Source organism: Triticum dicoccoides, chromosome 5B (genome assembly GCF_002162155.2).
Source record: "Triticum dicoccoides isolate Atlit2015 ecotype Zavitan chromosome 5B, WEW_v2.0, whole genome shotgun sequence".
Classification (NCBI taxonomy): domain Eukaryota; kingdom Viridiplantae; phylum Streptophyta; class Magnoliopsida; order Poales; family Poaceae; genus Triticum; species Triticum dicoccoides.
The window spans coordinates 701,714,460-701,729,850 of NC_041389.1; the positions used below are offsets into that span (position 1 = coordinate 701,714,460).

At 42.7% G+C, this 15,391-nt stretch overlaps 1 pseudogene; it reads left to right on the forward strand.

Annotated features, from left to right (window-relative positions):
* LOC119310602 overlaps positions 1-1,465 on the forward strand; it is a 12,765-nt pseudogene extending 11,300 nt beyond the window's left edge.
* The last annotated feature ends 13,926 nt before the right edge of the window (positions 1,466-15,391 follow it).

Consider the following 15,391-nt stretch of genomic DNA (forward strand, 5'->3'; position numbering starts at 1 on the left):
GACATTTCTTTTAAAGCCCTTTATGTGGTGTCGCTCAGACGCCCGACTGTGGCATTTCTTTTAAAGCCCTTTATGTGGTGTCGCTCAGACGCCCGACTGTGGCATTTCTTTTAAAGCCCTTTATGTGGTGTCGCTCAGACGCCCGATTGTGGCATGCTTGTTATTTATTTCATAATTTTAGTGCTTCTATGGCATTGCATATTCATATATAACATGCTTACTCTCATCAAAGTTTTAATTATCTTTTGTGACTGACGTCATGAGCATAAAAATATTTTTCAGCACATCATTGTCATATTATACTTGTGTTCATAATATTTGCGAGTACATTCAAAGTACTCACTGGCTTGTCCCTGGCTATTGTCTTGGCCAGATTTCTTGCGCGGAAAGGAGCGACCGTGTTGACAGCCCCGGAACCTAAGCAACGGTGATAGCAGCCTCGCGAAGATAGGAGTTAACCTGGTCAGCTGTTCCCGTGGGAAATGGAGTCCCATAGCCACTGATATTTCACAACCCGCTGCCGCCATCAACCACTAGAACCCATTTGTTGTACTCACAGACCAGAATGGTCTTGTACTACATATTTTGTATTTTGCTTGGAATTTCTGTATCAAGTTGGTGCCTCGTCAGCTAACAGTTATCCTGGGGCTGATGAGCACAAGGGCCATTTTCTGGGAATTAGTACCCGGAGAATCGGTCGCCACATGAAATACCCGGCTATAACTGATTTGGAGGACTGGCGTTGCCGCTGTTTGGAATAGCTCGCTATTTAAAATTAAAAAATTATGAATATTTATCACCTGGTACGCAATGCAATGCGTGTGTGCATGTCTGACAGTACTGTTTTGCATGTGCAATGTGCAGGTGGCGCATGTGGATCAACAACGCCGCGCTGAGCACGGCGTTGTTCAACAACGGCTTGTCGTGTGGACAATGCTACCTCATCACCTGCGACACCAGCAGGTCGAACATGTGTAAGCCCGGCACGTCCATCACCGTGTCCGCCACCAACTTTTGCCCTCCCGACTGGGCTCTCCCCAGCGACAATGGCGGGTGGTGCAACCCTCGCCGTGTCCACTTCGACATGTCCCAGCCCGCCTGGGAGAACCTCGCCATCTACCGCGCCGGCATCGTCCCCGTCCTCTACCAGCAGGTTGCGTGTCAGAGGCAGGGCGGCCTGCGCTTCACTATTAACGGCTTCAATTATTTCGAGCTCGTGCTGGTGACCAACATAGCCATGAGCGGGTCGATCAAGAGCATGTCGGTGAAGGGAACCAACACGGCATGGATCCCGATGTCCCAGAACTGGGGCGCTAACTGGCAATACTTAGCGGGGCTGCAAGGGCAAGCACTCAGCTTTGTGATCACCTCCTCCGGAGGTTAGTACAAGGTCTTCCAGGACGTCGTGCCGGCCTAGTGGCTGTTCGGACAGACCTTCACCACCTGGCAACAGTTCGACTACTAAGCTATAACATTGTATCATTTGTACTTACTATTATCAGTTCTCCTCGTTCAGATCAAACAACCTTGGAACTATCCAGACGCATATAAATTATTCCCTTCGGATTGTCATGTTAGTTGCCCATCGAGTCAGGGGAGCCAGGAATCTTGGTAGACGGGGCCAATAGAAGAGATAAAAGGTTGGAGGTGGCGAAATATATAAATCATAGAGAGATTTTACGATGCATCATAATACACCAAATCACGTGTATTATATGGGCGATCTAACGGATTAGAATAACTGGGCCTTTTAGAGCCCAAGGATATTTTCGACCTGAATTTTTCTATACCTTTAATCGGCCCAATTAAGTCCAGGGGTATTCTCGTCCGAAATTTTTCGATTAAATTAATTGCATTAATAAAAAACTTCATTATAGAGGTCCAGTCATCGTGCGTACTCTTTTGAAATTTGGTTCGAGCGATTCGTCCTCTCTCCTCCTCTCGAGCCCTAACCTCGGCGCCCTTGATCGCCGCCGATCGCCCCCGGCTCCCTCGATCGCCGCCGATCGCACTCGCCGTGTCACTCCTTCCTCCTGCTCCTACCCCCCTCCCACCTCCATCGGAAGTCACCCCACTCGGGTTGCGGCGCCATATCTTCCAACGAGCCTCCCCTCCTTCCCTGAGCGGACGCCACCTTCCCCGACCTGAGAGGCCACATCATCCTCATCGACGTGCATCAACTTTTTCACGCCGGATCTTCGCTGTAAGTGCCTAGCCATCTCAAATCTTTGCTGGTCCCTTATGCTTATAGTAGCAATAGGGGTCGGATTTGATTAGGGTTTAGGATATGTCATGTGAGGTTTAGGGTTTATGGTTTCAGAAAGTTGTGACGAGATTTCTATTGAAAGGGAGTGTAAGTTGGATTTATCTAGGACATGCTGATGTAGTTAGTTAGGGTTTATGGTTTCAGAAAGTTGTGAAAAGATTTTTTTTCAAAGGAAGTGTAAGTCGGATTTAGCTAGGACATATTAAAGCACTTAGTTAGGGTTGTGTGCCATGAGAATTTGTCAGCAGATTTGGATTCAAAGAAAGTTATTTTGGATTTAGTTAGGAGATGCTTTTGAATTGAGTTTCCAAATATTTTGGATTTAGTTAGGAGATAATTATTTTTGTATGGAGTTTGGAGATATTTTCGACTTAGTGACGAGATAATATGGATTTAGTTAGGTGATAATTTTGGATTCAGTTAGGACACAATTTTGAATGGAGTTTGCAGATAATTGATCTATCAGGGAGGATCTATCAGGGGACTTGAAAGATTCGTGCACTTTGGATTTAGTTAGGAGATCATCAGTTATAACAAGTACAATCAATTAAATATTTCTAGATTTAGTCAGGGAATATTTTATACTTACTTACAACTTTTGAAGGACTGGGTTTGGTACATGAATCCGATATGAAAAATTAAATCAATTATTTAAGCAAAGTATTGCATAATTATTATGTATGCTATCCATCCGTAACATTGACTATATGTTTTCGTTGGCAGCATAACGACATGAATGATAAAGGCAACGATGCCAAAAACTTGGGGAATACAGGCAAGGATGACAAGGACATGGGTGATAGATGAAACGAAGGCAAAGGAATGGATGGTATGCGCACGGATGATAACGATAATGAGGATGTAGGCAAAGATGGCATAGACCTGGATGATGTACACATGCAAGGTGAAGGAATTGATATTAAAGGCATGGCTGGTTCAGATATGAATGAGTGTATGGAATACATAGATATTGCGAAGAAGACTTTCAGGACCGAGGAAGAAGCCTACATGTTCTATGTAGGCTATGCGAGAAAAAGAGGGTTTGGTGTTAGAAAGGATGATCTGAAGTACAGGGGGGCGGGTCCGAAACAAAATGCATACAGAAGGACATACAAGTGCTGCAAACAAGGATGGCGGGCCCTTAAGCACTTTAACAGAGCTGATAGAAAAAGAACACCGAGGGGTCTTTCTCGGTGTGGGTGTCCCGCTCTTTTTCAGGTTGAGCTACAAGATAATAGTGGCCTCTGGTTCGTCAAGAATTTTGTGGACAAGCATAACCATCTGTTTGTCCCTGCTGACCTGACTCCCTACTTATCGGCTCATTGTAGAATGACTGACGCACAAAAGGCCGATGTCATCGAGTATGCTATTGGTGGACTTCGAACACATCAGATTATGAATGTAATGGAGAAGAATGACGGAGGTCCCGACAAGCTTGGATTTATAGATCGAGACCTATACAACCATGTTTCAATCCAGAAAGAAGCGCAAGATAGAAGGCAGTGATGCTAGATATTTGCTTACCTATATGATTGCACAGAAAAAAGCAGACACATAATTCATTTTCAAATACACAAATGACAAAGAAGGCCATTTGAGGAACATATTCTGGGCCGATTCACAATCCCGGATTGACTATGTTGCCTTTGGTGGTGTCGTGGTGTTCGACAGTACATACTGGTCTAACAAGTACAGGCTTCCGTTTGTTCCATTTGTTGGTCTGAACCATCACCGCAGTACAGTTTTGTTTGGGGTCGGTCTAGTGTCGGACGAGACAGTTGCATCATACCAGTGGCTTCTTCATGTATTTTTGGAGGCAATGTCCCAGAGGGCACCCACTTCAGCAATCACCGATGGGGACGGTTCAATGGCTAAAGCAATAGCTACTGTCTGGACTGGAACAGATCATCGTTTGAGCACGTGGCATATCGAGGAGAATATGGTGATGCACCTCCGCAAGAAAAAGCTTGAGGAATTTAGGGAATTCATTTACCGTCGTTGGGATGTTGATGAGTTTGAGAAAAGATGGGAGGCTTATAAGGTTCGGTTCAAAATAAAACCAACGGGAAAGATGTCATCATGGGTTAACAGGATGTACAAGCTGCAACACAAATGGGCTGCTGCGTACACAAAGGGTAGATATTTCCTAGGCATGATGAGTAATCAGAGGAGTGAGTCTCTCAACTCAAGGCTTCATGTGCACCTGAACAGGAAGATGCAGCTTGTTGATTTGTTGTATCATGTTGAGCACTGTGTATCCATAATGCGTAAGAATGAAGCAGCATTAGACGCAGTAGCAACACATACGATACCCTTCACTAAGCTGAATGCACACCCTCTGGAGATTGCTGCCTCTTATATTTATGCAACTGTGATGTTTCCAAAGGTAAAGCGTCAAATTGTCGAAGGGACAAATTGGCAGGTCACGGACCGGGTAGCATGTGACGGTTTGGTCGTGTTTGGAGTTTTGCGCAAAGGCCCATATGATAAAGTCCCATATGGCAGGGATGCTACAGAATTGCAAGGTAAGGAAGGTAAGGATGCTGAGGACTTGCATGCAAAAAAATTGGATGATGAGAATTCCAATGACTTGCAAGGTAAGGATGCTGAGGACTGGCATGCAAAAAACTTGGATGCTGGGGATCCCAGTGACTTGGAAGGTAAGGATACTGAGGACTTGCATGCAAAAAACTTGGATGATGAGGATCCCAATAACTTGGAAGGCAAGGATGGTGTGGACTTGCATGCCAAAAACCTGGATGCTAAGGATCCCAATGACTTGGAAGGTAAGGACAGTGAGGAGTTGGATGCAAAAAAGTTGGATGCACAAGGCGTGGATGCTAAGCCTGTGGATTTTATATATAACGTGACTTGTCTGTTTACAGGAGCAAGACTAGATGATGCAGCTTGTAAATGTAAAAAGTTGGAAAGTCAGGATTACCCATGCGCACATATATTCTACGTTCTGGATCATCTTGGTGTACACACATTTCCAAAAAAAATTGTCAAGAAAAGATGGACATTGCATGCCAAGCCAGCGTTCCCTTCTTCGAGGACTGCGAATACTCATGTATGGTTTGATCACATGAATAAGTATCATCAACTACGCAACATGGCTAGTGACGCTTTATTCACAGCCGCAACTAGCGGTTCACAGTCAGAACAGGTGATGGAGCTCCTCTGGAGTATATTGGTTGATGGAGAAAAAACTGATTTCGATGAAGGCCATAAATCGTTTGTTCCTTTGCCGGCATACTTCTCTGCTGCTCACGAATGCTGCACTGATGACGTGGAAAATCCAATCAAAATAGTTCCAAAAGGGAGACCAACTACCGAAGAATCAAACAAGAGGATTAAATCCAGGCGCAAGCGGATGAGAGGGGAAAAAAGCAACAAAGTTAGTGCACATGTTTATCTCATTGTTCATTTCCATACATGCTTACAATGTTAATATGTTCTCTATTTTTCTTCAATTTACTCAGGAACAAATCAGGGAAATCAAAGGTCACAAGGAGGAAGAAGCGAAAAGAGAAAGACTCATAGACAGAAGAAGACATAGATTCAGATACAGAAGAAGAGGAAGATTCAAAAAAAAGCAACGAAGTTAGTGCACATGTTAATCTCATTGTTCATTTCCATACATGCTTAAAGTGTTAATATGTTCTCCCGGAGAGTGTTCACATGTTTTTCTTCAATTTACGTAGGAAAAAATCGGGGAAATCAAATAGCACAAGGAGGAGGAAGCAAAAAGAAGAGACGGAGTCAGATACAGAAGAAGAGACAGAGGCAGATACAGAAGAAGAGACAAGGCAGATACAGAAGAAGAGACAGAGGCAGATACAGAAGAAGAGACAGAGGCAGATACAGAAGAAGAGGAAGATTCAGGTACAGAAGAAGAGGAAGATTCAGATGTAGCAGAAGAGGGAGATTCAGATGCAGAAGAAGAGGGAGATTCAGATGTAGAAGATGGTGGGCTGAGGAGGGCTAGGAAGAGACCATTGGAGGTTGCAGAAGAGGATTATGCAAAACCAAACAAGTGGGCATCAGCACAATTGTGCGTACTTAAACATGTTTTCGAATGCTGGCTGCAGATTCATCTATTTCATTTTTTGCAGGAAATGCAAGGGCGCTCCAAATGTCAATGTTGGGAGGAAGAAAAAGAACGATGACAAGGGTGCGCGAGGAAAACCAGTGAAGTTAGTGTCTATACTTACATGTCTGCTCTAGAAGTCGGGTATTTGCTAGTACTGTGTTGATGTTTGTTAACTTTTCCAGGAACAACTCTAGGAAGGGCGGTAAAGAACAGGCCAAAGGGGTGATGAAGACAAAAAGGCCTGCTAGGAATGTACCACAGGCTGAGCGAATAAGAGCTGTCAAATTAGCTTCTGTAGCTATGACGAGAAAATCAGTGAAGTTAGTGTCTTTTCTGTTATAGTGTACTGTACATGCTCAAATCTTCTTTCCTATCCTATTAATAAATGTTGTTTCATGCAGGAAGGCTATAGTGAAGTAGAGACAAAATGTTTAGATGCACAGGGTCAAGCAGAGAAAACAAAAGGATTTTTGGGGTCGAAAAATTGAGAACAAACTAAAGTAGACACTTTTCCATGCCGTGATCCACCTCGTTTCTGATGTATTAGACCTATTTGATGGACTGCCACTATTTTTCTGAATTCCTCGTTTGCTTGGTACACCCTCATTTTATTATGGACATGACGACATGGTAGGCTAGTTATGATTTATCAACATCGATGAAACAATGCATTTTTAGTGAAGTTGGTTTTCTGTATTTTTTCATTTTTTACATAATATATTGCTGAAATTTGTTCAAGTGTAGTCAATTATCATACTTGAAATATAAAATAGAAACCGAAAATTTATATATATATGAAGGGAGGGACTCGTTGGAGAACTAACACTACTAGGAAAAAGGCTAGCAGCAGCGCGGGTACCCGCGCTACTAGTATCGCGCTACAGCTAATAGTTAGTAGTAGCGTGGATGCACCCGTGCTACTACTAACTTTGTTAGTAGTAGCGTGTGTGCTACCCGCGCTACTGCTATTACGAACCCGCGCTACTACTAACGAAATAGTAGTAGCGTGTCTATAATACCAACGCTACTAGTATCTTAAATATTAGTAGCACAGTTTCTTCCCACGCTACTACTAACTTATTAGAAATTAAAAAATTAAATCAACCAATTCCGTTTTATGCATACAATGCCAGGAAAACACAGTAGTGACCACTGCTGGGCTCCTATTTCATGGTTAACCGGACACCAAAGGCAATAAATGAGCCAAAAACCATCATTATGCATTGCTACTCACGAATGACCACTTCAAAGAACATGCAAGTATGTATGTCATTAAAAATTGCAAACAAAAATTTCTCTTTACTACAGTTATTGTATCTACTATCATAGTTCTCATTCTACCTGTTTTCACTCTAATAATAAGAAAAATGAAAAGAAAAAATAGAGATAATCTGCCGCAATTGCAGTTCAGTGTCATGGATTCAGTATGCCGCTTCAACATCTCATTATCCTGCAGCAATGGAAATTTGCCCCAAAATTACATTTTGCAACTCTTCAAATCTCTTCGTTGAAGCAGACAGTGAGGTCTTAACCTACAAACAAAGATTGTCCCATAAGAATGGCAGACTTCAATCATGGGAGAATATAAGAGTGTACAAGGAGATATACACAAAATGGAACCAACCTTTAAATGTTCATCTTGTAGTCAGTGGCAAGGCAGGAAAGGGCTACCACCGAGGCTGCCACTATCGAGCGCCAGTAGGAGAGGTGCTTATGGTCCAGAAGTGTGAGCAGGGCCAGGTGCTTGGCCAGATCCTCGACTTTGTCGTCTGCTTTTGCTGCCTTCAGATAGAACCTGAAGAATTAGAAAATGAATAGTGAACTATTAGTGTAGGCTTCTCGTTCAGTTTTGCTCGGCTTGGCAAATGCGAGAATGTAGGAAACATGTAGTACCAGAGAAAATTGTGGATTGTCATGATGAAGCATTGGAAGTCTAGGACCTCCTGAACCAGCCACTCCATGGCGACGACCTCGCTCCGGCTGTAAAGGTTGATCCCTACCATGAAAGACTTCTGCATGATGCTGAAAGAGATAACACACACAGTGAGATTACATTGTCCTGAATAGAGACAAAGACGAGGGAGCATATGGTGATCCCAGAACCCAGATAATAAATTATGAAGACGAGGGAACAAATGGTGAATTGGTGATCCCAGGGATAATAAGGATACCACAGTGCAATGTAAAGAGGTGGGCTGGTAAAGAAGAATATATCATGCTGTTTTAAAGTACTCTGCTATTTATGCATAGTACTGTGTGCCACTTCTTGTTTTCTTCAGAAAGCATTCACCTGAATTCATGCTCAAAAATTTCAACAAAACCACAAAAATGGCTCTGATTTCTCTTGCAAATTTATGCAAGTACGTGCAGGCAGAAATTTGGATTTTTTATGAAACTCTGGAAGGACACTACAATAGATATAAATTACATTTTTTATGTTCTAAATCGAAGGTGCTAACTACTATGCTCAAGCGGTCGGTGAGAGCTACCTGATTGCAGGTGAATAAATTAGGAAAGCCAATTTCTAAAATGCTCAACATCAACATTTCCTATTGTAATTATATATGTGACATATTCTGAAGTACTAGCATGCAGCGAAAAACCTTTAATGAGATAAATAAATAGCCATTGTACATGAGCTATTATCAGATGTTTGATGTTTGTATAGTTTGTCACAAGATTGTGCAACGACAGTTTTCAACAAAATCAAGGCATCCCCTGCGAACTTGCTAAGGTCTATCAAATGGCCAATTAAGTTATATTGAAATGAGCTCCGGAAACAAAGAAGAAACACATCATAGAAGAGCTTAGTTAGGATTTAACAGTATTGTACTACAACCATCTGAGAAAACCTACTAGAACTTGGACCTGGATTAAAAGGATGCGTTTATCTAAGGCTTCTTTTGTTGCAGGGATACTTGAAGCATTATTTCAGTTAGCAACACATAACAACGAACAGACGTTCAACTGAGGCAATCCTATCTTACTACAATACGCCAACAACCTGCAGTGGTACTCATACTGAAAGGGGGGATAAGAAAATATGCCATGCACACATTTTACTGAAACAGAATGAACATGTAGCACAAGGGAGCTCAATACCTATTGTATGGCTGGTTCTCTTCAATGCGGGTGGCTAGGGTGATGCAGGCAATGCCCAGCAACTGCACATTCCTAGAGCCCTTTAGGTATCCACGTGTCAAGAAGCGGTCCATCAGTCCAATTCCCAGGAACAATGTCTCTGGTTGCAGCTCTATCACATGCCCATGCTACAAAATTCATGGGAAACAGCTATTATTTGCAAGTTGCAGATACATTTTTATCTGAGAACAGTCAAATCCTCAAAGTATTATGTACAAGGATCTCATCATTTTATTGCCATTTTAATATCTAGTTGCATATCAAAATCTTCAGGTGAAAACACGGTGCCGACAGTATTCTCAGAAGTTCTCTCAAGTCTTAACGCAAAAATCAAAATGACTAGAGACAATGTGACACACTCAAATCCATGTGCATTCCAAACTTAACTGAATGAACATAGCATAGTTTTCACTTTTTAGTATATCATCCAAAGATACTACCAAACTGTGTAGTCCATTAGTAAAATCACTGAAACCTCTTTCCTGCTTTCAACAAAGAGCCCAACTAATGTCTGAAGCTACTATACTTGACAGACATAGTTTGTAGATAAAGATGACAAACATGGAAGCGCCGTGCACACATCACTTAGATAAACAAGAATGTGCAGACATGGTTAGAAAAAAATGTTTAAATTCGGGAAGAGAGACACCTAATAATGTGCAGGAGGAGAGAGGCGGGCATGGACGGGAAGAATCCAGCGGTGGTGAGCACCGCGCCTTCCGAGGGCGAGGAGAGCGCCGTCGTCCCCAGCTCCACTGCTAAGCGCGGGCCCGGCAGACCTAAGAAGGACCCGTCCCCGCCGCCGCCACCGGCGCCAGCCCCGGCTCCACTACTAAGCATGGGCTTGGGAGGCCTAAGAAGGATCCCGTCCCCGCCGCCGCCTCCGCGAGTCCAGGCTCCACTGCCAAGCGCGGGCCCAGGAGGCCTAAGATGGTCGCTGCCATGCCGGGTCCGGCGAGGGCTCTGCTCCAGATCCCAGGAAGAGCGAGGTGGGGGGCGGCGACCCCGAAGAAGCAGGGGAAGGGGGAGAAGGCGGCCACCCCAAAGAAGAAGAAGGGTGGGATGAAGAAGGCGGCCACCCGAAGAAGAAGGAGAAGGGGGAGAAGGCGGCGGCGTCAGAGAAGAAGAAGGGGGAGAAGGCTGCTGCTAAGAAAGAAGGAGAAAGGAGAGATGGCAGCGTCCCTGGAGAAGAAGGGGGACAAGGCGGTGAAGAAGAAGAAGAAGAAGGGGGACACGGCGGTGACCCCCAGGTGGTGGCAGCAACGAGATCGTGGGGAGAAGAGGAGTTCGACCAAGGGGTGGGGTGAGGTTCACGAAGAGATTGGTGGGGTGGGAGTGGATCGGTGGTGGGTGCTGCGGCGGTCCCTCAGCGGTAGCGTGGGGTGTCTGACGGCGCTATAGCTATTCAACTAGTAGTAGCGCGTGTCGTGACACCACGCTGCTGCTAAACTTAGATTGGTGTGTAATTTTTGTAGCAGCGTGGTTTTGCCCACAGGCGCTACTGCTAAATTTGTATTAGTAGCGAGTGTTTCGTATCCGTGCTACTGCTAATTAGCAGTAGCGCTTCTTTTTGTGCCGCGCTGCTGCTAAGATTCTGTGTATAAGGTTTTCCCTAGTAGTTTAACGAACCGAGGTGGGGTTAAGGGTGGATGGATGGTGTGGGTCAACTTGGCTAAAGGGGAACGGTTTGAGGCCATTTGAACAATGTATGCCATGGGTATGGTCATGAGCTACCTCACTTGCCTTACCACGAAATTTTTCATAAGGGGACAGTGTAAACCTAAAATTTTTGAGTTTTTTTGGATATCCTGTTTGTTACATTTACGGCACCGTGTACAACAAACTTGGGGTTATTTTGGAGATGGTCAAAAAAATCACTTCATTACAAACGGACCGTTTGGTCTCACTTAAGCGAGTTTTTCTAACAAGGTGGTTTTTTCGACCACATCCAAATCACCTGAAATTCTGTACACATGATCTTTTCATTAAGATAGACAGAATTTGAAAGTTTTCCATTTTTTAGAATTTTATATAATTTATAGTGGCTCAGTGAAACTCAGGTACATACCTCTGACTTTACCTTAAGGGCACAGTGTAAACTTCATTATTGCTGAATTTTCTTTTATAATCATGTTTATTACATGGATGTGACTGTGTAAAAAAAATTTGGGTGATTTGGAAAAGAAAAGGCCCACCTTCTAACATGAGATATCAAACCCCACGGCCAGCATACGACTAGAAACCCAACCTTATGGGCCAGGATGCAGGCCCGTGGGATGTTGATTTCTCCTGCTAGTAGGCCCCACAGAGCATACACAGAAGTGGATAGGGAACGTGTTGTTTCAGTGAGAGAGGCTCATGCAAGTGGTCTCTCAGCCACGTATATAAGTAGGTGCGTGCGCATCTCGCTTGGCGAGGTGGGACTAAACTCCAACCACCAGTCAGTTGCGCCCGGTGCGTCTCAGCGTTAGGCCAAATTTTGTTGGGCTGTCCCAGGCGAACCTCACCCGCGTGCTGGACCACGCGTCCCTCTAGATTGTTGGGCTGGCCCATCAAGTATGCATATCCTTTTTCTTTTTTGTTTTTCACATATTCTCTTTCATTTGTTATTATACAGTTGTAAAACAAAAGGTTGTTGTAAACGCACAAAACTCCTTCTTCAGCCTCTCACCATCACGTTCACGTTGAACTCACCCTAAAATCAAGGAGAGGTAGATCGAATCTCCCCACGGGGGACAACCTCCACGGAGTAGCTAAATATGGTTACTTCAGATTTTCCAGATTTTCTTCCCAAGTCGTTTTTTGAGGCGAAAATACATTTTTCTTTTTTCCTCCAATATTTGTGGCGAAATACATGGAACAAAAATCGTGGGAGGCACGGGGCTACCTGTTTTCCCCCCTCTGAAGGTGCACTTGTTGCCAAAATGCATGTGAACGTGTCATATTCCACATTATCCTTAAAACATGTTGTACACCTGTACAAACAATTGAATTGTCGTTTTTATTTTGTTATCAATTTCTAAATCTTGAATTTCAGCACTAGTATTTTTTAGTGTATTTATACGCCATCATACAATTATTGGTACAATACCAGTTATGAGGTTTACATCATTATGTCCATAACAGTGTGTCAAATGAAGGTGGATTAGGTTCAAGTGGAGCCAATATGTGGTGCATGTCAAAAGTATACTACTAAACCAAACTTGATCTAGTTAGGACTAGTAGTACTTTCGATGTGCACCACATGTTGCCTCCACTTGAATCTAATCTGCCAGCACAAGCTATTTAATCATCATAAGAGTCATAACATCAACAGTAGTTATTTAATCATCATAGTCATAGTGTAACACATCATCATCTTCAAACTCATTCTAGCTAGCTAATCACCACCAACACTAGCTGCGGTAGCTATCTAATCACCAGCAACACTAGCTAATAAAAATCATCAGAGTCATTACCACCAACACTAGCTTATCACTCCTGCTACTCTCTCTCAGGTAAAATAACATAAAACATGTGTAGCACTTGTTCTTCATCAAGTTGGAGCATGCAGATGAACCTGTCTCCTAATCGTAGGTTGCGCTTCTGATTACTGTCCCCTAGTACTTCTCTGCGATCGTTCAGAATTTTGCTCCAATCTTTCACTATTAAGCATTCCTTGCTATTAGAAATCCTGAATGCACTAAAGTGCATTATAGGATATCTTGGCCGTAAGCTAACAATTCTCATCTGACCTTTAGTCTCGATCCAATGAGGCACAACATTCAGCAGGAGTCCCTGTTGAAGAACATTGTATAGTAAAATACTTAGCAATGAAGTTTAGCTTAAAAAATAATATATGCAAAAGATGCACTGAGTACAAATAGTAAAAATCTTACCATCTTTCCTAAATACATGTGACCGTAGTTCAATACGAACACTATGGGTCGCACGTTTTGAGTACTAAGATTTGCAAGTCCAGAAAAATAATTTGTCTTGACAGTATGAAGATCCTCAAGCCATGAAACATAATGACTTATCTCCTTGCAGTTTAGTTTAGCCCTGGCACAGTAGTAGGTCCTGTCTACCAAGCGTTGGACATGTTTGCTTGATTGGAAATAAGCTGTCAATAGAAATTATTGTCAACTATTTTTGAATAAACAATATCAAAGACATAAATATGGTTGAGAAACTCACATTTTGGTAGAACTGGAGGCGTCTGCACATCGACCCAGATGTCGGTATTACCTTCAATATCATCTTCCGGACGAATATCAAAGGTGATAACCATATCAGGCTCAAATGCATAAGTCTTGCATAGTGCTCGCTATGTTTTGCATCCAAAATAGGTGTAGTCGTCTTCGTTGTATAATTTTGCATGGAAAATATAACCATGCTCGGTCTTCAAATAAACTCTCTTTACCTCCATAGTAGTCATAGAACTGAAACCTATCTTATCTAATACAAAACATCTTGCATGGCAGGGGATACGCTAGTAGAATAGTAAAAAAAATATAAGCTGAAGCAAATGAAGCAGATGTCATGCTTAATTACGAAAAAAGACTTGTCGTCATGACTTACTGTATCCACTTCGAAGTTCTCGCCCAGCTTGATGCTGAAGCGCCTATCATCATCTAGGAAGATTCTGTCGCACAGGCCGCGCTCGTCTTCGCAGTCTTTGCAAATACTGAAATCCTTTTCGTCGTCAGACATTTCCTATGTTCATAGTTAAAAAATTAATTGAAAATTGATCGAAGACAACTACCAGGATACTCAACACACAAATCCGGGGCACTCGATATTTCCTACATATTCTGGCACAAGTCATGCCAAAATTTACGGAAAAATCCGGCATGACCTTTGCTAACATATCGAGCACCTAAAAATTGCCGGAACGGAAATGAATCAACACTCCGGCAAAACATAGGCCACTCGGAGGTGTAACCTGCAAACATGACCGGCCACTTGGGCAAGCACATACCCCATTTGACCAACACAAGATATACATTTCAAAATATCTTATAGGACTCAAATTAGCATGCATTCAATAAGCAAAAGTAAATATTCATCTATGGAGGGAGTTTTGATCCTTCATGAGGCTTTGAACAACATAAAAAAGAAAAAAGAAAGTGCTATGCTTCTGAAAATTGATTTTGAAAAGGCCTATGACAAAATCAAATGGTCCTTCCTTTTTCAAATGTTGAAAATGAAGGGATTCCCAGATAAATGGATTGATTGGGTCATGGAGACGGTTAGAGGGGGGAAAGTTTGTGTCAAGGTTAATGAGAATCTGGGAAAATACTTTATCACTCATAAGGACTTGAGACAGGGGGACTCTTTATCCCCTCTGAATTTTGATCTGGCTGCTGATGCCCTGGAAATTATGTTAGATAAAACCAGAGAAAATGGGCTGGTCAAGGGGGTCCTAAATGAATACATACCAAATGGGGTTAATATGTTACAATATGCAGATGATACCATCTTCCTATTACAAGATGATATGGAAAGTGCACACAATTTGAAATATATTTTATGTCTGTTTGAGCAAATGTCTAGTTTGAAGATCAATTTTCATAAAAGTGAACTTTTTTTGTTTGGAGAGGCAGTTGATAAGAAAGATGAACATGCTAGAATTTTCACATGCCCAGTGGGTACCTTACCCATGAAATATCTAGGGCTACCTATAGATAAGAATAGAATTTCTAACAAACATTGGAAACCTCCAGAGACTAAGATGGAGAAAAAAATGTGAAACTTGGCAAGGCAGATTGCTGGCCAGTGCAGGGAGAGTTACATTGATTCAGTCAGCTCTCACAGGCATACCCTATTAAGAATAGAAATCTGGGCACTGTTCAGGCCAAACAGGGAGATTCCCAGTTTTGGAGGGATATACTGAAACACAGAGACCATTT